This window comes from Triticum dicoccoides, chromosome 2A (genome assembly GCF_002162155.2).
Source record: "Triticum dicoccoides isolate Atlit2015 ecotype Zavitan chromosome 2A, WEW_v2.0, whole genome shotgun sequence".
NCBI classification, from domain to species: domain Eukaryota; kingdom Viridiplantae; phylum Streptophyta; class Magnoliopsida; order Poales; family Poaceae; genus Triticum; species Triticum dicoccoides.
The window spans coordinates 491,845,650-491,873,059 of NC_041382.1; positions in this window are offsets into that span (position 1 = coordinate 491,845,650).

Here is a 27,410-nt window from a genome sequence, read left to right on the forward strand (position 1 = left end):
AAGACAATCAACTCAACATAGTGAAGATAATCATGAAGACAAGTTGAGATTGAAGCCAAACCAAATGTGAAGACATACCAAAGTAACGCCATGAGTGAAACACTTCAAACAGAAAAATTTGGTGGTTGCGTTACCCACCGTATAGGAAGTATTAGACCCAGACACAGCGCACAATTATCGTGGCGCTCCGAAGTCAAATTCCACATTAATGTATTCACACTTAGAATGTAAGTCTTCATTGATTGAAGATATACTTTACTTCGTGTGTTGCACATCTAAGTCATCAATATGCATAAGTGTTAGGATGTGTGCCTGATCACAGGACATTTGAGGATTCCAAGATATTTAGCTCACACCGTAACTTGTAAAACCTCTTATCATCCAAGGGCTTGGTGAAGATATCTGCCAATTGCTCTTCAGTGTTGACGTGTATGATATCAATATCTTCCTTCACAAGATGATCTCTGAGAAAGTGATGACGAATTTCAATGTGCTTTGTCTTCGAGTGCTGGACTGGGTTGTTGGCAATCTTGATGGCGCTTTCGTTGTCGCAGTAGAGCGGCACTTGTTTCAGATGAATGCCATAGTCTTTGAGTGTTTGCTTCATCCATAGAAGCTGAGCGCAGCAAGATCCAGCAGCAATGTATTCAGATTCAGCAGTGGAGAGAGATACACAGTTTTGCTTCTTTGAAGACCAACATACAAGTGATCGTCCCAGAAAATGACATGTGCCTGATGTAGACTTGCGATCCACCTTGTCACCAGCAGAATCAGCATCCGAGAATCCAACCAGATCAAACTCTGAGCCCTTTGGATACCATAATCCTAATGTTGGGGTGTAAGCCAAATATTGAAGAATTCGCTTCACAGCTAAGTGATGCGATTCCTTTGGTGCCGCTTGGAATCGAGCACACATGCAAACACTAAGCATAATATCTGGCCTAGATGCACATAGATAAAGTAAAGAACCAATCATGGAGCGGTATACCTTTTGATCGAACTCTTTACCATTGTCGTCGGGACCCAGATGATGTTTGGCTGGCATTGGCGTCGTGAAGCCTTTGTAGTCTTGCATCCCAAATTTCTTCAGGCAATCTTTGAGGCACTTCTCTTGAGATATGAAGATGCTGTTGCGTTGCTGACGTGTTTGAAGACCAAGGAAGAACTTCAGCTCACCCATCATGGACATCTGATATTGCTCTTGCATCATATATCCAAAGTCTTCACTGTATTTCTGATTGGTGCAGCTGAAGATAATGTCATCCACATATATTTGGCACACAAACAGTTCACCATCATATGTCTTCGTGAAGAGAGTGGGGTCGAGGGAACCAGGTTTGAAGCCTTCGCTCTTCAGGAAGTCTTTGAGTGTGTCATACCAAGCCCGAGGGGCTTGTTTGAGGCCATATAGTGCCTTGTTGAGCTTGTACACCATGTCAGGATGTTTTGGATCTTCAAAGCCAGGCGGTTGTGCAACATACACTTCTTCTTCAATCTTGCCATTGAGAAAAGCGCTCTTCACATCCATTTGATATAGAATAATGTTATGATGATTTGCATAGGCCAGTAGTATGCGTATGGCTTCAAGTCTAGCCACGTGAGCAAATGTTTCATCGATGTCAATCCCTTCAATTTGAGTGTACCCTTGAGCAACAAGACGAGCTTTGTTTCTGACAACTAGACCATGCTCATCTTGCTTGTTGCGATATATCCATTTGGTGCCTATTATATTGTGCTTGCAAGGATCAGGACGCTTAACCAGTTCCCATACATTATTCAGCTCAAACTGCCGAAGCTCTTCTTTCATAGCTTGAATCCATTCAGGTTCCATGAAGGCTTCTTCAACTTTCTTGGGTTCAGATATTGAGACGAATGCGAAGTGCCCACAAAAATTTGCTAGCTGTGTTGCCCTCGAACGAGTGAGTGGACCTGGTGCATTGATGCTATTAATTATTCTCTCAATCCGTACTTCATTTGCAACACGAGGATGTACAGGACGAAGATTTTGCTCTTGCTGATCATTGTCATTGTTAGAAGGATTGTCTTCAGGCTGAGCATTGTCTTTAGTTTGATCAGGTGTGGAGATGATAAGTTCCTCTTTAGGCTGAGATTCAGATGGTATGATTTCTCCAGTTCCCATAAGTTTGATTGATTCACTGGATGGAACTTCATCTAGCACGTTTGGCAGGTGCTCTCTTTGTGAGCCGTTAGTCTCATCGAACCGCACATCCACTGTTTCAACCACTTTATAGTGAAAAAGGTTGAAGACTCTGTAGGAGTGCGAATCCTTTCCATATACAAGCATAAAACCTTCATGTGCTTTTGGTGCAAATTTTGAAGTGTGATGTGGATCCTTGATCCAGCACCTCGCACCAAATACTCTGAAGTAACTGACATTTGGCTTCTTGCCAGTAAGGAGCTCATAGGATCTCTTGTTGAGAAGCTTGTGAAGATAAATACGGTTGTTGATATGGCATGCAGTATCAATGGCTTCAGGCCAGAACTTTCTTGGAGTCTTGTATTCATCAAGCATCGTACGGGCCATCTCAATAAGTGTTCTGTTCTTGCATTCCACGATGCCATTCTGCTGCGGTGTGCACGGAGCTGAGAATACATGTGTAATGCCCAAAGTATCAAGATAAGTGTCTAGACCAGTGTTCTTGAATTCAGTGCCATTGTCACTTCTGATGTGTTTGATCTTGATGCCATAGTTGTTCATGGTTCGATTGGGATTATATGCACCCAAGTATATATTGAATAATCATCAACAATGACAAAGCCATAGAGACAAGCAGTAGTAGTAAGAGTTGAGTAATGAGTGGGACCAAAAAGGTCCATCTAGAGCAGTTCGAAGGGTTGAGTCATTGTCATGATTGTCTTCGAGGGATGCTTGGCCCTCGTCATATTTCCTGCTTCACAGGCACCGCATAAGTGATCCTTCTTGAACTTGATGCCCTCGATGCCTATGACATGCTTCTTCCTTGCAAGGGTGTGGAGGTTCCTCATGCCAGCATGCCCTAGCCTCCGATGCCAGAGCCAACATTCAGAAGCTTTTGCTAGAAGACATACGGCAAGTTGTGGTCCTGCTGAGAAATCTACCACGTACAAATCATCTTTCCGATACCCTTCAAACACTAGAGACTTGTCAGATTCCACTAGAACAAGGCAACGATATTTTCCAAACATCACAATCATGTTTAAATCGCAAAGCATTGAGACAGACATTAAGTTGAAACCAAGGGATTCAACAAGCATGACTTTATCCATGTGTTGATCCTTTGAGATTGCAACTCTACCTAGACCCAATACCTTGCTTTTACCAGTGTCAGCAAATGTGATGTGACTTTTGTCAGATGGACGTAAGGTTGAGTCCATGAGAAGGCTTCGCTTGCCAGTCATGTGATTAGTACACCCACTATCAATAATCCATTCTGAAGCAGCTGGTGTCGTACCCTACAGTGCAGTTAGGGGGATAGGCTTCACGAAAAGAATTGTGAAGCATAAACATTTGACGAGCAAGTGGATTATGAAAGCTTAGATCGAGGTTAGGACTGATAGGGCAAGTGGCAAGCGACTCAGGAACAAAATACATAATAATACCATTTGGGCATTTGATCTTGCGCCCTACAAGATGTTTAAGGTCCCCAGCAATGGCTTCAGACAATTTTGGTTTTCGGCTAGAGACCTTTCCCTGCAAAAGAGAGTTAAGCTTTCTTAGCCACCCACATCTTCAAGGGTGGCTTCGAAGCAATGAGTCTAAGTGCAGCAACTGAGAACTTTGGCTTTGGAGCCCTAGCAAAAAGTCTTGCAGGTGGACAATAGTACTCATAAGGATAAGCAGAATAGTGTTTGGTCTTATGAACATGGCGGCTTGATGAAACGCGCTCATATTCATAGGCCTGAGTAAGGTTTCCCTGCAAAACATTTGCGTTAGTGCGACTCAGGTGAGTCCTCTGTCTGTATGAAGCCTTTGGACCATATGAAGCCTGTGGTCTGGGGTTTGTCTTCTTCACTTGTGATGTCATGATGACATTCACAGGAAGATTCTCCAAACACCTTTTCGGCACCCAGACTTTCTTCATAGGCGGCCCATTCCTGCAGTTACTACCAATATACCTGGCAAACACTTCACCATTCTGATTCTTAAACATTTTATAGTTTGCATCAAAGGGTTCATCAATAATAATGGGATTAGCACAAGTGAAGCCAGATAGGGTGGATGCATCCGCCGAAGGTTCCTTTGCAGCAACCCATGTGGTTTTGGGGTACTGCTCAGGTTTCCAGTAAGAGCCATCAGCATTCATTTTCCTTTCGAACCCAACACCCTCTTTCCTAGGGTTTCGGTTCAGGATCTGCATTTTGAGGACATCACATAGTGTCTGATGGCCTTTGAGACTTTTGTACATCCCTGTTTCAAGCAATGTCTTCAACCTAGCATTCTCATCAGCAATAGCAGTGGTATCCTCAGCAGAGGGGTTAGTTACCACATCAACAGTTGAAGATATTGCAATAGTAGCAGCAGTAGAACACCCAGCAACAGAAGTAGCGTTGTCACGCTCGATGCATTTAAGACATGGTGGTTCAAATCCTTCCTGAGATGAACTGATCTGTTCGGCGCGAAGTGACTCGTTTTCCTTTTGAAGATCTTCATGAGCCGCTCTCAATTTCTCAAGATCTTGCTTCCTTTGAAGATAATCATAGGAAAGCTTTTCATTAGTTGTTGAGAGCGTTTCATGATGACTTTCAAGTTCCTCATACTTAACGTGACGATTTTTTATGTCTTCAATTAAGGACTGAGATCGAGTCATTTCAGTGTCTAACAGATCATCGCTTTTTTCTAACAGTTTTTGAATATGTTCCATAGCTTTCTGTTGTTCAGTTGCAATTTTAGCAAGCATTTTGTAGCTGGGTTTGGAACCACAATCAGAGTCATCTTCACTAGATGTTTGATAGTGAGTAGTGCGTGTGTTTACCTTGGCACCACGTGCCATGAAGCAGTAGGTAGGAGCGGAGTAGTCCTTGTCATTTGCATCGGTGTCGGTGATGAAGTCATTGTCTTTAGTGTTGAAGATGGACTTGACAACGTATGCTGTAGCCAGACTCGCAACGCCAGAATCGGACTCCTCCTTAGACTCCACCTCCGCCTCCTCAGAAGCGGACTCCTCCTCTGAATCCATTTCCTTGCCAACAAACGCACGTGCCTTGCCAGATGAGCTCTTCTTGTGTGATGAAGACTTTGAGGAAGACTTGGAAGAAGACTTTGAGTATTTCTTCTTCTTCTTGTCGTCAGAGTCATACTCCTTGCTCTTCTTCTTCTTCTTGTTCTCATTGTCCCACTACGGACACTCAGAGATGTAGTGGCCAGGTTTCTTGCACTTGTGGCATGTTCTCTTCTTGTAGTCATGAGCAGAAGCTTCATCATTCCTTGAGCTTGATCGTGAAGACTTTCTGAAGCCTTTCTTCTTGGTGAATTTTTGGAACTTCTTCGCAAGCATAGAAAGCTCCTTTCCAATGTCTTTAGGATCATCAGAACTGTTGTCAGATTCTTCTTCAGATGAGGAGACAGCTTTTGCCTTCAAGGCACGAGTTCGCCCATAGTTGGGACCGTAGATGTCTCTTTTCTCAGAAAGCTGAAACTCGTGTGTGTTGAGCCTCTCAAGTATGTCAGACGGATCGAGTGTCTTGAAGTCAGGACGTTCTTGAATCATCATGGCTAGGGTGTCAAACAAGCTATCAAGTGATCTCAGGAGTGTCTTGACGACTTCATGCTTGGTGATCTCAGTGGCACCGAGAGCTTGAATCTCATTTGCGATGTCAGTGAGTCGATCAAACGTGAGCTAGACATTCTCATTGTCATTTCTCTTGAAGCGGTTGAAGAGGTTGCGAAGGACACTGATTCTCTGATCTCTCTGGGTTGAGACGCCTTCATTGACCTTGGAGAGCCAGTCCCAGACTAGCTTAGATGTTTCCAAAGCATTCACGCGGCCATACTGTCCTTTGGTCAGATGACCACAGATGATGTTCTTAGCAGTGGAGTCCAGTTGAATGAACTTCTTGACATCAGCAGCGGTGACACCTTCACCAGCCTTGGGAACGCCATTCTTGACGGCATACCATAGGTCGACATCAATGGCTTCAAGATGCATGCGCATCTTATTCTTCCAGTAGGGATATTCAGTTCCATAGAAGACGGGGCATGCAGCGGAGACTTTAATTATCCCTGCAGTCGACATAGCTAAAACTCCAAGTGGTTAAACCGAATCACACAGAACAAGGGAGTACCTTGCTGTGATACCAATTGAAAGTGCTAGTGATCGACTAGAGGGGGGGTGAATAGGCGATTTTTATGAAAGTCTTCAAAACATGGAAGTTTCGAAGACAAACGATAGAAATAAACCTATTACCATTCGGCGGAAGGTAGACTACACTAGGCAAACCATAGTCAAGTATTCAATGAAGTGAAAGCACAATGACTAATAGCAGCTAGGAAGTAAGGATCAGGTAGGAAGATATTGTGAAGCCAATCAGAACAAGCAGTCACTCAGTGAAGGCAAAAGATAATGCAATCATACAATGACTTCACAAGGACCAACAGTAAGTAAAGGTAAGGGAAGGATGAAACCAGTGACTTGATGAAGACAATGATTTGTTGGACCAGTTCCAGTTGCTATGACAACTGTACGTCTGGTTAGGGAGGCTGAGATTCAACTCAGAAGACCTCGTCTTCACCTTATTCCCCTTGAGCTAAGGACACCCAGTTCTCACCCAATCACTCTGGTAAGTCTTCAAGGTAGACTTCCAAACCTTCACAGACTTCGTTCATCGGCGATCCACAATGACTCTTGGATGCTTAGAACGCGACACCTAACCAGCTGGAGGATTCACAGTCCTCAAGTGTAATAAGTCTTCAGATCACACAGACAGGAAGACTTAAGTGATGCCTAACACTCTTTGGCTCCGGGTGTTTAGGGCTTTATCCACACAAGGAATTCTCTCTCAAAGGCTTCGAGGTGGGTTGCTCTCAAACGACAAAAGCCATACTCTAACTCTGAGCAGCCAACCGTTTATGGTTGTAGGGGGTGGGCTATTTATAGCCACTGGGCAACCCGACCTGGTTTGTCCGAAATGACCCTTGGTCACTAAGGAACTGACACGTGTTCCAACGGTCAGATTTCAAACACACACGGCAACTTTACTTGGATTACAAGCAAAGCTGACTTATCCAACTCTGGACAAGATTTGCTCTCATAGTCTTCACTCAAAGACATAGGATTTTGGTTAAGCATCACTTCAGTCATTCTGACTGGTTCTCTTGGACCCCACTTAACAGTACGGTGGTTCCTATGACTCAACAAAGAAAAACACAGAACGACGAAACTGCTAAGTCTTCGCGGTCCATAGTCTTCACGCGATGTCTTCTCTTATCATAGTCTTCAATGTGAATGTCTTCACATACCACCTCTAACTTCAATGTCTTCATACATTTTTAGGGGTCATCTCTGGTTGGAAAAACGAATCAATGAGGGACTTCTACCTGTGTTATCCTACAATTCTCACAAACACATTAGTCCCTCAACTAGGTTTGTCGTCAATACTCCAAAACCAACTAGGGGTGGCACTAGATGAACTTATAGCGCCGGACATCGCTCAGGTTGGACCAACACTTAGAGAAGCCCTGGCCTGGGGGGGGGTAAAATAAAGATGACCCTTGGGTTGGCCGACCCAAGGGAAGAAAAGGCTAGGTGGCAAATGGTAAAACCAATGTTGGGCCTTGCTGGAGGAGTTTTATTCAAGGCGAACTGTCAAGGGGTTCCCATTATAATCCAACCGTGTAAGGAACGCAAAATCAAGGAACATAACACCGGTATGACGGAAACTAGGGCGGCAAGAGTGGAACAAAAGCATAAGGCCGAGCCTTCCACCCTTTACCAAGTATATAGATGCATTAATTAAATAAGAGATATTGTGATATCCCAACAAATATCCATGTTCCAACATGGAACAAACTCCAATCTTCACCTGCACCTAACAACGCTATAAGTGGGGCTGAGCAAAGCGGTAACATAGCCAAACAACAGTTTGCTAGGACAAGGTGGGTTAGAGGCTTGGCTTAGCAATATGGGAGGCATGATCTAGCAAGTGGTAGGTATCACAGCATAGGCATAGCAAAAGAGCGAGCAACTAGCAAGCAAAGATAGAACTGATTTCGAGGGTATGGTCATCTTGCCTGAGATCCCACAAGGAAGAAGAACGAGTCCACGAAGAAGACAAATGGATGTAGTCGAATGGATCCTCACAAACGCGACGTTAACGAAACTAACCCGAAGAAGCAACACCGGAGAGAAGCAAACAACATAGTAAACAAACATCACATAAACATGGCATGATACACAACCAAGTATGATACATGTCCGGTTTAAATATGCATGGCATGGCAAAGTGCAACAAACAATACTACAAATTAAGTGGAGCTCAATATGTAATGGGTTGCATATTGACGGAGCACCACATCAATTATTTAGTTCTCTCCTGGTTAGGTACTCAACAATATTAAATGTTGGTTAACATGGCAAGAGGTGTGGCATAACAAAACTACACCATCTAAACAATTTAAATGGGGCCGGATATAACAAACAACGCATCCGGTAAATCCCCATATGCATTTAGCAATTTAAAGAAAACAACAATTTTAAACATTTTAATTGTTGTTATCATGATGCGGATGACATGAACAAGTTTATGCGATGTTTATTAAAAGTTGACAAGAGAATTATGAAGCATTTGTCACCATGGTGGAAAGAAAGGGTGCCACGGCAACGAATCCGGAAATGATGCCACGACAACATATCGATTCTGGTAGATCACGGAGATACCGGTGTAAAGGAAGGGTGGCGGGAGCGTGCAAAAGATGGTGGGGTGATCTCGGTTACCGGGTTCCCACGGATGGACGGCATGTCAACGAGGAGAAACGAGCAAGTGACAACTCGGACACGGTGCAAACATAGGGTGCAACTCATACATCGCAAGCATTCATCCACGGGCATCGTCTTGGTGGTATATCTTCGAAGCGTGCATTATCGGAACGGACCAAGTTCGAAGCGGAGAAGGGGAAGTAGACGTTCTCGGGACTGCGGCAGTGGAAGTAGTCGTTCTCGCACGCTCTAGGGTCGACGGTAGAGGTTCTCGCGATCTCGGTGATGGTAGTGGTACATGTTTATCGTTGCACGAGTTTCCATAGATGTTCATGTCATTGGTGTCGTGGTACTTGGGGTCTTCAGACTTTCCGGTCCCGTTCTTGCGACGATAGTCGTTCGCGTTCGTTCGGAGAGGTACTTGATGACTCCAACGTCTTCGGGGCGACGGTAGTGGTACACACGAAGGTAGTCGGACTTGATGGATCCGAAGGCTCCGGACGTCGTGGTACTTGTCGATCCGGGTCTTGAGACATACTAGGCATCGATGCCTTCGAGGAACTCGGCGTGTCCAAAACATAGCGGAACAAGGTCCCGATTGCGGTCGTGTGAACGTTCAATGAAGACGAACTTGCCAGTCTTGCCGAACTGAAGGGGGACTTGACGTTTTGCAATCCAATATCCAGGGTCAAACATGTAGTCGTTCTTTGCGATAGGGTCAACCTTGACGTGTCCAGGGGACGCTTAGGTTGGTGGATGTTCTTGGTCTTGCGGTTCGGAAGCCGGTACAAAGAGCTGCGGTTCATGGTGCTAGAGAACGGGTGGCGATGAACGGCTCGGGCAGGAGTTGCTCTGCACAGGGAGGAGGCTGACAGAGAGCATCGGGGTGGAGGCGGTGGTGCTCCTGGTGGTCGCCGGCGGACAGTCTTGGGCTCGCCGGCCGGCTGGGCCATATGGCGAGGAGGCGGCGATGCGAGGCGCTGCTCTTGGCGTCGGGACGAGGGCCTGCCGGAGCTCAGGCAGATGCTGCAAGGAGGAACTACGGCGCCTGGGAGACGCAGGCGAGCTTGATGACGAGGGGCCCTGGTCGCGGGCGCGCGAGCAAGAGAAGAAGGAGGCGAGCATGAGGCAGGTGCAAGTCACCATGGGAGGCAACCAGGAGGTGGGTGGAGGAGCTGAGGAAGGCCGGCGGAAACTCAGAGCTCGGGGACGAGGCATGGAGGTCGAGGTCACCGGCGGAGTTTGCGAGGTGGCGCTCGGCGTCCCTGTCGATGCGGCAACAAGGCGAGCTCGGGACGACTCCCGTGGAGGAGCAGAGAGGAGTAGGTCGGCCAAGGTTAGGCGGTGGCGGGGGATGCAGCGAGAAAGGCCGTGGCGACCGGAGGAGAAGGACGAGGGGAACAGGCTCGAGGGAATCGGGCATGGGCGCTGGGGATCGCTAGGAGGCGGCGGCAGAGGAAAGGGTCGAGGGAGAGAGATGGGCATCGAGGGAATCGGGCTCAGGAAGGATAGGGTTAGGAAAGGAGGCTGGGCCTTAGAGGAAAATGGGCCTAGGGTTTGAAGTGGGGCTGCGGGAAAACCTTGGGCCAGGGAGGCCGGCCCAGTGCTGCTGCTAGTTGAAGACCCTAGATGGGCTGGACTCTCTCCTCCCTTTCTCTTTAAAAACTTATTCCTTAAACAGAAAAGAAATTAGAGAGAGGAAAAGAAAGAGAGGGTTAGGGAAGGATTTTGAGCATGGGGATAATTTTCCCGAACTCACAAAAATACGCTTGTTCCGAGAAAATAGAAAGGGCCAAGATTGGAAGCTGTAAATTCAAACTCATTTGAATTTAATTCAAATGGGTTTGAACTAGGACTAGGTTTTAGGGGTGTCGGTGTCAAAACCGGCGGATCTCGGGTAGGGGGTCCCGAACTGTGCGTCTAAGGCGGATGGTAACACGAGGCAGGGGACACGATGTTTTACCCAGGTTCGGGCCCTCTTGATGGAGGTAAAACCCTACGTCCTGCTTGATTTATTCTTGATGATATGAGTATTACAAGAGTTCATCTACCATGAGATCGGAGAGGCTAAACCCTAGAAGCTAGCCTATGGTATGATTGCATGTCGTCCTACGGACTAAAACCCTCCGGTTTATATAGACACCGGAAAGGGCTAGGGTTACGCAAGGTCGGTTACAAAGGAGGAGATATACATATCCGTATTGCCTAGCTTGCCTTCCGTGCCAAGTAGAGTCCCATCCAGACACGAGGCGAAGTCTTCAATCTTGTATCTTCATAGTCCAACAGTCCGGCCAAAGGATATAGTCCGGCTGTCCGGAGACCCCCTAATCCAGGACTCCCTAAGTAGCCCCTGAACCAGGCTTCAATGACGATGAGTCCGGCGCGCAGTATCGTTTTCGGCATTGCAAGGCGGGTTCCCCCTCCGAATACACCACGGAAGAATTTGAATATAAGGATAGTGTCCGACCCTGCAAAATAAGTTCCACATACCACCGTAGAGAGAATAATATTTCCACAAATCTAATCTGCTGACTTGTTTTGGCAACATGACATTGTGCCATGGCACGGTGATTATTCGAACCGTTTCCTTTAACTAGCCCCCGCCCATAACGCGAGGAAGTTTTTTAACACGTCTTGTCAAAGCAGAGATCGTGTCCCCCTTATTATGAGATTCTCATCAATACGGGCGTGGGTAACCCAACCTAGCCTAGGACTCCTAGATTTTAGGCAAGTCCCAAACGGCCACGAGGAGGATGCTTGATATTCACCCTCTTTATAAAGGGTCAAGGTTTTTACTTTTTCCCTCCCGTGCTCAATCGAATCCTTCCCCCGCCTCGAGTTCTAACACCCAAAGCCCAGGTCAGGTGCTCCGAACCTTCAATCATGAACGGATCCAGCCTCCAGGGCCGGTGGATGCCCTCCTCTGTCATGGAAGAGGATATCAAGAAGTTGAGGGAGGCAAGATACTTGACCGCCGAATTCTCGCATCGGCTGCCCGCCCAAGGGCAGGTCGTCCCTACTCCCGAACCCAACGAAGACGTTGTGTTCATCTCCCACTTCCTCTGAGGACTAGGCCTCACTCTGGATCCCTTCGTAAGGGGTTTGATGTTCTATTACGGGCTTGATTTCCACGATCTAGCCCCGGATTCCTTTCTCCACATCTCGGCATTTATTGTCGTATGTGAGGCCTTCCTCCGCATTACCCCTCACTTTGGCCTGAGGCTCAAGACCTTTGATGTGAAGCCGAAGACGGTCGAGGGGCAGTATGCAGCGTGCGGAGGTGCATTAATAAGCAAGATTGCTGGAGCTCTGTGGCCAAAAGGTTCCTTTCCAGAGGTGTTCGGATTATGGAAAAGGGAGTGGTTCTACATAATAGCTCCCAGAAGTGCCAAGTGGGCAGCTCCCCCTGCCTTTCGCTCGGGCCCTCCACCACAACTGATGTCATGGATCAGTAGGGGGCTGAGCTGGGGTCCAGCCAAGGATGTGTCCATACTGCAGAGCCGCATCCGGGATCTCTTCGAGGGAGATTTTAGTTTGGTTATGGTAGTGCAAGTCATGCTGGTTCGTCAAGTCTAGCCTTGCAAACGCCGGCCCCTCCGTTTATGGGAATTCAACCCAGAAGGACCGCATGCTATTCATAATTTCCTCGGCCTGACGCACAAGGAGATGTACAAGTCATTCTTCGGACCCCAGATAGAGTGTCCCGATACCTCCGAGGACGTGGGCCTGAGCAGCAACCGCACCGCGGCCCAAGTAAGTGACCCTCTAGCCGAACACACTATCTTTCTTTTATCATGACATCATTCTGAAGGATCGCTCTTTGACCAGGACTGGATAGCAAAGGCGAACATGATCCGGTGTTCGGCTCCCCTTCTCGAAGGCTGGGATAATCCGGTGCTGGAAAAGATGCTCGAGCCTGCACCTTGCCTGGTGCCCGCAAAGGAAGATGAAGGGGGAATAAAGAGGGCCAAAGCGGGCCTCCACCGCTATCTGTTCCAACCGAGGGAACGAGCACCTCCATGAGGGAGGATAGCCAAGAGAAAGAGTCTGACATTCCTTCGCCCCGGGGGAGGAAGAGGACTACCTCTGATGATCCGAAAACCAAGGTTACCAAACGGGAGAAGAAAACTCCACCAGAGGATCCCGTCTCGGAGGGTGCTTTTGCCGCACAAAGTTCGTGCGGGGTTCAGCCCTCTAACGAGTTGTAAGTGATCAAAATTTACTTAATAGTAGAGATATTCTACTTTCCTTCCGAGGAAAATAACCGAAGCATTTATCTTGCAGTTCGGATCTTAGCCCTTCTCAACAGAGCTCGGCTTTAAGGGACCTCCTTCCGAAGATGATGGAGAGCGAAACGCCTCCCCCGGACTCCCCTCCTCAAGAAGCGGGCGACCTTGAAGTGTCATCACGGAGGGCCTCTTCGGATCCGGTGAGGCTAGAAGATAATCCCATAATCACCCGAAGTCCCCAGCATCCGGCTCTTGAAGATGGCAGACAAAAGTGTCCAGCGCCATCTGGTATGCGGTCGGACGTACTGAGGGATCTGCTAAAGCGAGCGACCATCTCAGAAGAACACCGTGCGTTGATGGGCACGGTGATGGAAAGGATTTCGTCCGCTGAAAGCGGGTTGCATGACACCTTTATGAGTCTACTAACGGGCTTTGAGGTACGTAAAATGATATACCTTTGTGATAGTACCGCACATTTTTAGGTGTGCCCTGTGTGCCCTGAGACTCTGGTTGTCACCGAGAACGGTGGCAAATAGAGGATCGTAGTCCCAGGTAACAATCATACCACCTTCATGTGCAGGTAGTGGAAGCTCCGGTGGCTATCCAGACTCATGAGTTTGCCGAACTAAAGCGGCAACTGGATGCGACGGATACCGACATCGAGCTTGTTAACAAGCAGCTTGATAAGGCACAGGGTAAGTGATATTTTCTGGTGAATGTCACGTAGTAAGAGCAGCGTGATGCCAGTATCTTTAATATTTTGTGACTGCAGATGGAGCTGCCACCGTGGAGACCCTTCAGGCGGAACTTGCCTGAGCCAAAGAACAAGCAAGGAGTAGTAATGCGGCTGCTTTGAAGGCGACCAAAGAGTTAAGAGCCGAGAAGGCCATGCATTGCGAGAGCAAAGAGAAAATGTCCAAGATGGCTGTAAAGTTAAAAGACACTGCCAACCGTTGCCAGTTCCTTGAAGAAGAAAACCGAGCGAAGGTGACGGACCTTGAAAAGGCCACGATGGTGACCAAAGACACCCATTCTGCCATGAGAGCGAAGAAGGAGGAACTGCGTGAAGCCTGTGACATTGTGGCTGGGAAGCCCTTTTTGTTGCGGAGGAAGTTCGTAGATCCGCGGTATGCCCCGCTGGATCGGCTGTGGAGTTTGGCAGACGCATATCTGGACTTGGCGGCGAGCGCTGTTGATGTGGCCGGATACATCCGAGATCAAACAGATCGGGAAGTGGACAAGCTGCTCTGGTCACAGTTTAACATTCTGGAGCATCCGCTTCCATTGACCGATCAGTTAGACGAATGGGCCGAACTCAATAGGTTGTCCGGACTCGCCATGAGGTCTGTCGTGGATCAGCTATGGCCGGAAAAGCCAAAGCCGAACAGTTATTTTAGCCTGGTGCTGCAGTTCCTTGGTGTGGTGCCGCGCATCAATGCGATGAAGAGGTCGGCGTGCATAGAAGGCTCGCGGATGGCCCTTGCCCATGTCAAAGCATACTGGGCGGAGATGGATGCTACCATTGTCGCGGCGCAGGGTTCGGCCGTAGGCCGCGTGGCTGCCGAGCACTATTTTGAAGAAGTTCTTGAGGGTGCTCGTTTGATAGAGGCCTAGTGCTCGAAGAATATTATGTTTGAGTGACATGTATTGCCATTGTAAAAACAATGTTTTATTAATTTTATCAAGGTTGTATTTATACTTTTGCCAGAAAGTATTGTGATGCCTCCTGTGCGGCCGTTTTATGTATACATGTATATAACCTGAAAGATTGCAGTCGTCGGCTTCAGCCCCCACGCATATAATGCGGGGGTGTTTGCAGAAGACGCGTATTCACACTTAATCCAACGTCTTGGTCCTAATAAGGAGGTGATAGCGCAGCGAACTAGGCAACCGAACTATAATGCTTTAACACTTTCACTTAGCCATAGGAGTTTGACAGTGGGGCTACTATATAGCCCCTGGTGGCTCCGCACTCACCCGAGTTCGGGGTGCGTACATGCCCGGCCGAAAAACGGCCCTTCGTTAAGGCGGAGGAATTCTAGGATTCCGATAGGTCATCGAGTGGTTGACCAGTCTCGCGCTATATCATGATAGTCAGTTTTGGGCTTTCTCTACTGAGGTGCTCGTCCGGATGAACCAGGGCACAATCGCAGTAGTTATCCTGGTGCCGCCTTAGATGATAGAGTGGAATGTAAGGCAGCAAAACACAAGAGCCAGGCAAACCCAACATTTGACCCAAGACATGATTCGGAGCTGATGCATATAAGTCCAAACTCGCGACGCCGAACACTCCCTAAGGTATTCGGTCTTTATGGTGTAAACCGGGCCTAATCAATGCCCTTTGTAAGAAGCCCCTAGTGTCCAAGTTCGTGCATTGTTATGACGTGGCGACATGCCAAGACGTCAGCATCCTTCTCAATTGTATTGAGAATCCGAGGGATGTGTATCAACAAGAGACAGTACAAAAGGATGACGCAGGGTCTTAGTCTAAAAAGAATCCTTGGAACGGGTCCCTGCTGCACGTCTGCGCCTGTGTCTCCGTTGTGCCGTATCCTGGACGGGTGTAGCACAATTGTCATCTGTAAAAGAGAGGAACTTAGGTGAGAAGTTGTCGTGCAAAAAGGTGGGTTTAAAGAAACCATTTACAGTTCAAGATTGCCACTTGTCTGCGCGCGTTGAGCCCCTTGTATTTGTAATAGGGGTGTGGCCATCAAACCGGTATGAATTACATATAGCTGCGCCGGACTCATCTAACCGTGTCCGTGGTCTTGACGACCTATCGAATGCTTTAGTTGGTGAGGCCGTTTTAGTGTGCGGCTGCCAAGGCAGCCGCACTCTCTTCGGCGCACAGGGATCGCTCAATATTTCCATTTACTGTAATGATGCCACGTGGACCAGGCATCTTAAGTGTGAGGGAAGCGTAATGCGGTATTGCATTAAAGCGAGCGAAAGCTTCGCATCCAAGTAGTGCTTGATAGACACTTTGGAATGGAGCAATATGGAAGGTTAAATTTTTGCTACAGAAGTTATCGGGGAAGCCGAATATAACCTCTAGTAGCAGGGAGCCCGTGCAATGAGCCCCTGGGCCTGGCGTTACTCCTCTAAAGGTAGTATTGTTGTGGCAAATTTTCGTTGGGTCTATCCCCATTTTGCAGATTGTGTCCTGATATATCAGGTTTAAGCTGCTGCCGCCAACCATCAGGACTCGTGTGAAGTGATATCCGTCAATTATTGGATCTAATACCAAGGCAGCCCACCCTGCGTTCCGGATACTTGCTGAGTAATCCTGACGGTCGAAAGTGATCGGTTGAGACGACCAGTGGCAGAACTCCGCGGTGATAGGCCCTTGGGCATGTTTGTCTGGGAGTGCCACTTTGCTTCTCCCCTTTATCACGTGTAACACGTTTACTATTTTGACTTCTGGTGGAAATTTCTTCTGTTCCCCAGTGTTTTGCTTGCAAGGCTCATCCCCGTCTTCGCTTGGTGTATCCTGCCCCTTATGTTCGGCGTTGAGCTTTCCAGACTGCTTGAAGACCCAACATTCTCTGTGGGTATGATTTGCAGGTTTATCGGGGGTGCTATGGATCTGACATATTTGGTCCAGAATTTTGTTTAAACTGGACAATTCATCTCTGACGCCTTTAGAGGGTGGCTTTTGCTGACCTGGCCGAGAGCTTCTGAACCCGGCATTTACCACCATGCTCTTCGGGCTGTCTTCTTTATTCCGGCGCTTATTATTTTTGCTGCGTCGTGATTTCCCGTTTTCATCTCTAACTTCTGATGTACTTGGGTCGCTGGTGCTGCATCGGGCTGGCCAGCTGTCCTCGCCCGCGCAAAAGCGGGTCATGAGGCTTGTTAATGCTGCCATTGTTCTTGGCTTTTCTTGGCTGAGGTGCCTGGCAAGCCATTCGTCTCGGATGCTGTGCTTAAAGGCTGCCAAGGCTCCGGCGTCCGGACAGTCGACTATTTGGTTCTTTTTAGTAAGAAACCTGTTGCAAAGCTTTCGTGCTGACTGTCTGGGCTATTGAGTTATATGACTTAAATCATCTGCATCCGGTGGTCGGACATATGTCCCTTGAAAATTTGCCCGAAAGGCATCTTCGAGCTCTTCCCAGCTTCCAATGGAGCTTTCGGGGAGGCTTTTAAGCCAGTGCCGAGCTGGCCCTTTGAGGGGTAAGTACATGATGGCGTGGAGATCATCTCCTCAAGCCATATGGATATGGAGGATATAGTCCTCAATCCAGACCCCAGGGTCTGTTGTTCCGTCGTATGCCTCTATGTTTACGGGTTTGAATCCCTCTAAAAATTCATGGTCCAGCACCTCATCGGTGAAACATAGGGGGTGTGCGACACCCCTGTATCTGGGTGTACCTTGGTGTTCGGATGTTTGTTATGTTGCATCGTATGCTGGAGCGCGCTTGCGTGGTCCATAAATGGATCTGGTTGCGCCGTCCTTTTGATGCGAGCCCTCGCGTGGATCGAGTATTGGCTTATGTGTGGCATTGTTCGCCTATTTATGTTGGCCACGAGGTCGTCTATCCGGCCGGATGGCCGTTTTAATTTTTGGTTGCAGGGGATCTAAGGCCTCCTCATCGAATTCAGGTAGCAACTTCCGCTTCGGGTAGCTCTTGGTGTGGCGATTACTGCCGTACTTCGCTGCTGTGTTGAGTATTTCACTCCATTTGATTTTGAGTGTGTCTTGTGCAACCTTGAGCCTTTGCTTCTGTTTTTTCAGACTCCTCGCCGTGGCAACAAGCCTTTGGTGGGCATTATGTTGCTCCTGGCGCCTGTCCGGTGTGATGTCGTCTAGACTGTTACCTTCGACGGGGTTGGGTTGTTCGGCTTGATTTTCCATGTTACCGTGGTCGGGCAATGGTTCACCCTGCTCTAACGCTGGGTCTATGTGATCGTTATTTCTGTGGGGGCGGGATTTGGGGCGGCGTTTATGCCGCCGCTTTGACTGCTGCTCGAGGGAACCTCCCGTCGCCGCGTCCCTCCGTTCCTCGTCGTTATTTTCTTTGGGTGTGTCCACCATGTATACGTCATGTGATGAAGTGGGCGTCCTGTGCCTTGTGGGCAGTGATTCCTCTTCGACTCCCGCATCGTCGTCCATACCGTCGATGTCTTCGGAGTCGAAGTCGAGCATGTCGGTTAAGTCATCGACAGTGGCGACTAAGTGGGTGGTGGGTGGGCGGCGAATTTCTTTGTCATCCGCATCCCAATCCTGCCGGACGTAGTTCGGCCAGGATCCTCCTGACAAGGAAAGAGACCTTAATGAGTACAGTATGTCGCCGAAGGGCGAGTGCTGAAAGATATCCGCGGAGGTGAACTCCATGATCGGTGCCCAATCGGGTTCGATAGGAATGGGCGCATGCGGTTCATAGTCCGTGGCCGGAGAAGGATCTGGCAGTTTGGCAACACGGCTCTTGTGAAGGGTAAGGTCGATATTTGGCTCGATCGCCGCAGAGGGTACGGCCTCCGTGACGGGGTCTATCCACCCGCCGTCGGATGGCGAAACTGGCTCTGAATTGAGGGTCGGAGTGGCTGCCAGTGCGATCTCCTGAATACGGTCTGATGGTAGGGTTAAATCGTACTCATCGTGACCACGTGGCGCACAGGGCAGGGGCTCTAATCCGTCGAAGATCAAGCCTCCGCGGATATCGGCCGTGTAGTTTAAGCTTCCAAACCTGACCTGGTAGCCAGGGGCATAACTTTCGATCTGCTCCAGATGGCCAAGCGAGTTGGCCCAGAGTATGAAGCCGCCGAACACAAAGATCTGTCCGGGGAGAAAAGTCTCACCCTGGACTGCATCACTATCGATGATCGTAGGAGCCATCAAGCCGAACGACGACGACACAGAGGAACTCTCAATGAATGCACCAATGTCGGTGTCAAAACCGGCGGATCTCGGGTAGGGGGTCCCGAACTGTGCGTGTAAGGCGGATGGTAACAGGAGGCAGGGGACACGATGTTTTACCCAGGTTCGGGCCCTCTTGATGGAGGTAAAACCCTACGTCCTGCTTGATTTATTCTTGATGATATGAGTATTACAAGAGTTGATCTACCACGAGATCAGAGAGGCTAAACCCGAGAAGCTAGCCTATGGTATGATTGTATGTCGTCCTACGGACTAAAACCCTCCGGTTTATATAGACACCGGAAAGGGCTAGGGTTACACAAGGCCGGTTACAAAGGAGGAGATATACATATCCGTATTGCCTAGCTTGCCTTCCACGCCAAGTAGAGTCCCATCCGGACACGAGACGAAGTCTTCAATCTTGTATCTTCATAGTCCAACAGTCCAGCCAAAGGATATAGTCCGGCTGTCCGGAGACCCCCTAATCCAGGACTCCCTCAAGGGGTATCCAAAAATGTTGAGAATTTTGGTAGAGCTCCGGAAAATGATGAAAGAATAAATGGCAAGATTAGAGAGTCAAGAGTTGTGATAACAAAGGCATTGGGATCCGCAAGTGTGTTATGGTGAATTCCAAAAACGGAATATTTTATAATATCTCCCTAAATATCGGGAGGATATGTTTTAAAGAGAAACCACCATGTGAGTTCCCTCAATTTAAACGGATCGAAGATCCATACGGTTTATTTAGTTGAGTTGCAAAAATTAATGATATGATTGCATGATGACACGCAAGCAAATGACAAGGCAACAACAGCGAATAACTGGAAGACACCTGGCACATCAGTCTCGGGGCGTCAGAACACTCCACCACTACGAGAGGATCTCGACCCGAGATCCTAGGGATGGCACCGGAGGGAAAAGGAAGAGAAAGAGGAGAGGTAAAACTAAGTTTCTTCTTGACAAAAGAGTGAAACCAAAGAACCTTGAGAGGTTGAACAAATTGAAAAGAAGAAAACAATGGAGATGAACAAAGTTGTAAACACTCCGTTAGAAAAGAGGAACAAGGAAGAACAAATTCGGACAACACTCCGGTTGAGAAGGGAGACAAAACTTGATAAGATGAGAGAACTCGAAAGAAAACACGACACTCCGGTTGAATGGATAAGCAAAGAAAAGAATATGATCTTGGCAAAAGTGAGTTGATGGGACGAAGAGAGTAACAACACAATGCCTCCGGAAGGATGAATATAAGATATATCATTGGAATAACAAAATGGAGAAGAAAATGGCAACTTCTGCCACAATAGAGCTTGGAAAGCACCCTTCCAAGAAGGTTATAACGGGGTTGTTGGAAAACCAACAACGAAAGAATAAGCTTGTAGTGGGCTTATGGAGAACATCTCAAAACTATGAGGTGAAATTTCTGCCACTAACGGAAAACAAAAGATTGGATTGATATCAACAAGAAGACGAGAAGCTATTTCACCGGGAGGATACAAGAAGAACTTGGGTCATTTATAAGCACCATAAATAGCAACAATCCTTAGGGAAGGCTTTAGGTGAAATATAACCCAAGATAACTCCAATGACGAGATTGATGGATTTAAAATATCTCATTCTTGATAACTTGTGAAACACGAAGGAAAATTATCAAGAATGACATAACACCACCTCAAAAGATAAGGTAAAAAGAATTGCACTAGGGATTGCAAGATGAATAATACTTGAGCTCCTCTAAAAAGAGTCTTGATGAACACTTCGAGAAGGAATTAAATCCTTTATGAACCATCATGTAGAACCTTCATGAAGAATTCCGGCAACAAAAGGATGATCAAAAGGAAGAGAAGTTGACAACACAAGGTGAAGCCTTGCAATGATTAGATGGATCTTCATGACGAGAAAATTGAGAGAGCTTCGAACTCCGGGAAAAGAAAGATGAATCAAGTGAAACCGAGAATTTGATGAGCCTCTGGAATAAGGAATTGAGTTTATTCGATGAAACAAGAATAAGAATTACATTATGATCATTCTTCACCAATTAAATTGATGACAAGCAATGGATTTGACATACTACTTATTCTCATAGAAAGGATTAAGATAGATATAGCGCAAACTTGAGAAAAGACTTCAACGAACCACCAGAAGGATTGGAAAGAACGAATGAATCGATATGATACCAAGAGAAAAGGAATCTTGAATGAACCACCGTAAGAATTGAAAAAAAGAACGAAGTAAAGGGGAGTATCACCGGTAAGAATTAGAGAACGAATGAAGATTCTTGAGAGAATTTAGATGCAAGTGAACGAAGAGATCACGAGCTGATTTGAGAAAACTTGAATGATGCACTGGTAAGATTTCAAGAACAAAAGCTGAAAGCTGAGAATGATTAAATCTTCTAAAAAGATGGGCTCCGGAGAACCAAATTGAAAAGAATCTTGAATTGCTCCGGAAGGATGAAAAGAATTCTCACAATCGAAAACAATTATGAGAGGATGGCAACAAGCTAGAATCACGAATCTTGAAGAGAATGGAGCAAGATTCAGAGGAAAATTCTTCTTCGGTCTTCAAATGTTGATAATGACGACGAGAAACACCACTTTGAATTGTTGAGATTCTCCGGGATGAAGAATAGAAAGGTTGAGCCAACGGTGAAAAGAATTTGACAGATCTTGGAGAAAAAGCATTTGACTGATGAAAAATTCATTCTTACATCAAATTTTGAAAAGAATTTAGGATAGCTCTAGGAAAATTAGAAGAGTCAGGTAAGATCCTAGGAAAAGACCTGTGGGTTAGGGCCCACTGAAAGAAACACCGTTTAAGTGATTTAAAAGAGAGATTGCCCCGGAAGAATAAAATAGCTTGAATGAGATAACAGCCTCGAGATATCTAGAATGGATTAGGGATGAAAACACGAATCTCCTGAGATATCTTCAGTACTCCGGAACAATTGAATAACGAGAGGGGAATGATTAAGAGGTGCACCGGCATGAGAAGACATTTGGAACGAGGACAAGATATGATTGAGAAAGCTTGACTTGAATTCACCGAAGAAGAACAAGAACGAATAATGATGAGCTTCAAGCTCCGTTAGAATCCTCATGAGAATCACCGGATATGAACATTGAAAGAAAAGAATGAAGAGACTTCACATGAATAAACTGGATACTTAATTAAGAAATCCGAGTCCTTGAAGAAAAAGGGTGGGAGGGCGGGAAAAACAAAGGCAACTTGGAGACAGATGAAACGAACACCGTTGAGAAGAACTGAAAGGTGGTCTTGCGAATGTCGACATGATCCGATCCACTTGAAGAGAAACACGCCGGATGAAAAAAAAGGATTGACATGACAATCTCGATTATCATGAAGGATTAGTATTCACATAGAAATATGAGAACACTGCTTGGGAGAGGTATGGAATCAACATTTGACTTTGAAGCAACTCGAATACCACAAACAAAACAAAACAAGGATTGGCTTGCAGAATAAGCCGGAACAAACATATGCTAGAGATTTCGTCCGAAGTTTTCGTGGTGGGGCCTACATGGACTCGATCGTACAACACCATCATTTACAAGGCAGTGCACATGACATACGAAGCATCCCCAAGTCAGCATAGCCAAGGACTCTTTAAGACACAACGAGACCACTGTAAAAACCAACCGTGGATAGGCGGACCACTAGACGTCGAACCCCAATTTCATATCATACATCTGTTGGAAAGATATCCTAGGAGCTACTTGAATTCCCACTTATAAACTCCCGAATCTTTCTGGTTATGCAATCAGGTGTTGGGGATACAGGGGAAGCATAATAATCTCACCCAAAACTAACAAATCCTACATCCAGCTGTATCCATCCTTCAACACATAACCAAGAAATCTTCGGAAATCATTTACCTCAAGCTTCGAAAAAGTATCCATTATACGAGTTATGGCAATACTCCTGAACTCCCGCCCCAGTACTGGGTGGAGTCGAGGTTATCTCACCAACAACTGCATAAAAGAGTTTTTCAATGTCGGCGAAACTCAGGTATTCCAGAACTGCAACGATAAAATTGTGACGACAACACCTCGGAGCTCAACTCCCCGGGACACTGCCACAACCCCTAAATGTCGGGAGGCACCAAGAACAATGTTCTCGTCACAAAACCATCGGAATGATTCCAAGATACCCGTGTGATCCTAATTTTTTTAGTGAAATTTGAGAAGAGAAGAGTCAAAACTCTACGTCAGGATGCCTCACCAGAGCGACGAAGGGACTGAGGAGTAAAAAGAATCCTACTCTCCGATATATATAATCCTAAAAAGACTCAAAACATTTTTCTAGACTCAACAACGCCAGCGATTCGATCAAGCAGGGGGCTCCTAAGTCGGGGAAGGCTCTGATTACCAACTTGAAACTCCCTCGATGCGGCTATATCTCCCACATGTCGAAGCACGACTTAGAGGCATAACCGCATTGAAGGCAATGCCACAAGAGAGGTAATCTTCACACAACCCATGTACTGAATAGGAAAGAGATACAGGGTTGGCTTACAATCGCCACTTCACACAATACATGAATAAAGCATTACATCATCCAGATACAATCAATGTCCGACTACGGAACCAAAATAAAAGAAGGCTACCCCTAATGCTATAGATCCCCGATCGCCCCAATAGGGCTCCACTACTGATCAACTGGAAACAAAACAACACAAAGGAACGAGATCTTCATCGAGCTCCTCCTTGAGCTCGGTTGCGTCACCTGCATGGTTTCATCGGCACCTGCAAACTGGTTTTAGAAGTAATCTGTGAGTCACGGGGACTCAGCAATCTCACACCCTCGCGATCAAGACTATTTAAGCTTATGGGTAGGTAAAAGGTATGTGAGGTGGAGCTGCAGCCAGCACTAGCATTTATGGTGGTGTAACGCCCTCGATGCGGCTATATCTCCCACATGTCGAAGCACGACTTAGAGGCATAACCGCATTGAAAGAAATGTCGCAAGTGAGGTAATCTTCACACAACCCATGTAATACATAAGGGAAAGAGATACATAGTTGGCTTACACTCGCCACTTCACCCAATACATGAATAAAGCATTACATCATCCAGATACAGTCAAGGTCCGACTATGGAACCAAAATAAAAGAAGACTACCCCAAAAGCTACACAGATCCCCGATCGTCCTGACTGGGCTCCACTATTGATCAACTAGAACGAAACAACACAAAGGGCAAGATCTTCATTGAGCTCCTCCTTGAGCTTGGTTGCGTCACCTGCTCGGTAACATCGACACCTGCAAACTGGTTTCAGAAGTATCTGTGAGTCACGGGGACTCAGCAATCTCGCACCCTCGCGATCAAGACTATTTAAGCTTATAGGTAAGGTAAAAGGTATGAGGTGGAGCTGCAGCAAGCAACTAGCATATAAGGTGGCTAACATACGCAAATGAGAGTGAGAAGAGAATGCAATAGCACGGTCGAGAAACTATGATCAAGAAGTGATCCTAAAACAACCTACGTCAAGCATTACTCCAACACCGTGTTCACTTCCCGGACTCCGCCGAGAAGAGACCATCACGGTAACACACGCGGTTGATGCATTTTAATTAAGGTCAACTTCAGGTTTTCTACAACCGGACATTAACAAATTCCCATCTGCCCATAACCGCGGGCACGGCTTTCGAAAGTTCAAATCCCTGCAGGGGTGTCCCAACTTAGCCCATCACAAGCTCTCACGATCAATGAAGGATATTCCTTCTCCCAAGACAATCCGATCAGGCTCGGCATCCAGGTTACAAGACATCCTCAACAATGGTAAAACAAGTCCAGCAAGACCGCCCGAATGTGCCGACAAATCCCGATAGGAGCTGCACATATCTCGTTCTCAGGGCACACTCAGATGAGAAATCCATACAACTAAAATCAGCCCTCGAGTTTTCCCGAGGTGGCGCTGCAAGGGGCTCTAGTTTGGACCAACACTCAAAGGAGCACTGGCCCGGGGGGGTGGGTGGGTTAAAATAATGATGACCCTTGAGTCTGCAGAACCCAAGGGAAAGAAAAGGCTAGGTGGCGAATGGTAAAACCAAGGTTGGGCATTACTAGAGGAGTTTTATTCAAGGCGAACTGTCAAGGGGTTCCCATTATAACCCAACCGCGTAAACAAGTTCCAACAAGGAACAACATCTCAATGTTCCAACAAGGAACAAACTTCAATCTTTACCTGCAACTAACAACGCTATAAGAGGGGCTAAGGAAAGCAGTAACATAGCCAAACAACGGTTTGCTAGGACAAGGTGGGTTAGAGGCTTGGCTTAACAATATGGGAGGCATGATAAGCAAGTGGTAGGTATCATAGCATAGGCATAGCAAAAGAGCGAGCAACTAACAAGCAAAGATAGAAGTGATTTCGAGGGTATGGTCATCTTGCCTGAAATCCCGCAAGGAAGAAGAACAAGTCCATGAAGAAGATAAACAAACATAGTCGAACGGGTCCTCATAAACGCGACGTTACCGGAACCAACCCGAAGAAGCAACATCGGAAAGAAGCACACAACATAGTAAACAAACCACACACAAACATGGTATGATATGCGGGATGCGGTATGTGATGCATATGCATGATTTGGAAAGGAATGATTGGACCTGGACTCAACTTGGAAATCCAAGAGTGCCACTGGAAAGGTGAGGTGATTTCGGTTGAAATCGATATAAAGATCACCGGAATCAGATGCACGGTTTGGAAATGGCAAGCAAAACAAATATGGCACCGGTCTGCGATAACCCGCAAGTAGCCATCTAAATGCATCAAGTTAAATATGTTGGAGCACTCAAACATGGCAAATCAATACATGGAAGGGATCCACTCATGATGCTTGACAAAAGATGAACACTGAGATACGGCTAATTCATCCATTAACAGGTTCAAACAAGCATGGAAAAAGTGCAAATGATAACAGGTTTCAGACTTAGTGAAATTAACACAAGTCTGGAATTTATCATCAGGAAGCAAGCCTTAGAGCATGAAAACTACGTGCTAGAGGAACTTAACATGGCAAAGCAAGGCATGGCATGAAAGCTACTCTAAGAACATAAAAAAATCCCTTAGTGAACTTGAGCCAAAAGGGATCAGAGAATACAATTGCAAGCATGTGAACATGGCAAAAACATAAACAGATTCAGACTTAGTGAAAAACTGGAGCATGCAAAACAGATAACGAGTAGGCATGTTTACGAGCTCGATGCACTCACTACAAGGCATGGAATGACAAACTAAGCATACACCCATCAAGAAGACATGGCATAGAATCTAGACATGGCAAGAACAACAACATAGCATGCACGGATCAATAGCAACATCCTCGACAAAATCGCTAAACATGTCAACAATCTGCCAGGATTCACTTTATAGCAAAAGTAGAGCTCGATTGACTCAAGCTAGGTTGCTCCATAAATGCAAACAAAGACATGGATGGATAGAGCACCACAGTGTTAACAAAACATCCTTACTGATCATCCTCAAAAGAGGCACAGATCACTAGGAAACAACATGAACATATGGCATAACAACAAAATCAGGACAATGACTTAGAGAAAATCTAAGTCCCTGAAATCAGCATTACCGATTATGCTACTTTGCATGCTTGTGCTAGTCACCTCAAATATCACAAAAATACATGGCAAGCACCTCTGTAAAGATGGCATGGCATATAACAAAACACATGTAAAGCTCAGGATCATAGCACGCACACATTAATCATGGCAAAAATGACAAAAGGCCATTTGCTGAAACAGATCTGACAAATTCACCACATAGCCCTCTTCCAACAGCATTTCGGGCATCAAGATGAGTTCAAATGAAAATGATGCAATGAGATGAAATGGTGTACTCGTCGAGACGAACATTTTGATATGCTACACGCACGAATCGGGGCTACGGATGCAGAGTTATGGCATATCAAAGATAGCCAAAAATTAGGGTTTCGGGAGGAAAAAGTCAACCCTCATCTTCCAGATCCAGATCCGAATGTCGCCCGAAACACTATAGCAGTTGCCGGAGTTTCTTGTCGTCGACGGAGGAAGGAGAGGAGGCCGGGATCATCGAGGAGGGGGTGCTGGAGTTGACGAGGCCAGCACCGGGCGCGGTCGCCAGAGGAAAGGGCGCGCCGAGGCGGAGCTTGCCGCGGGCGGGCTCCGGTGGCCGGATCTGTAACGGCGAGGCGGAGCGACGCCGGCAGACGGCGGAGCAGGGCTGCGTGGTGGTGAGGGCGCGGCTCGGCGATGGCGGCGGCGCGGGGACGCGTAGGGAGGCGAGATGCTCGGTGGAGGGACGGCAGGGTCGGCGCGGCGGCAGAGCTCCGGCGAGAGCTCGCCGGCGGGAGGCCGAGCGCCGGTGCAAGGGTGGCGGGGCACGAGCGGCTTCGGCGGTG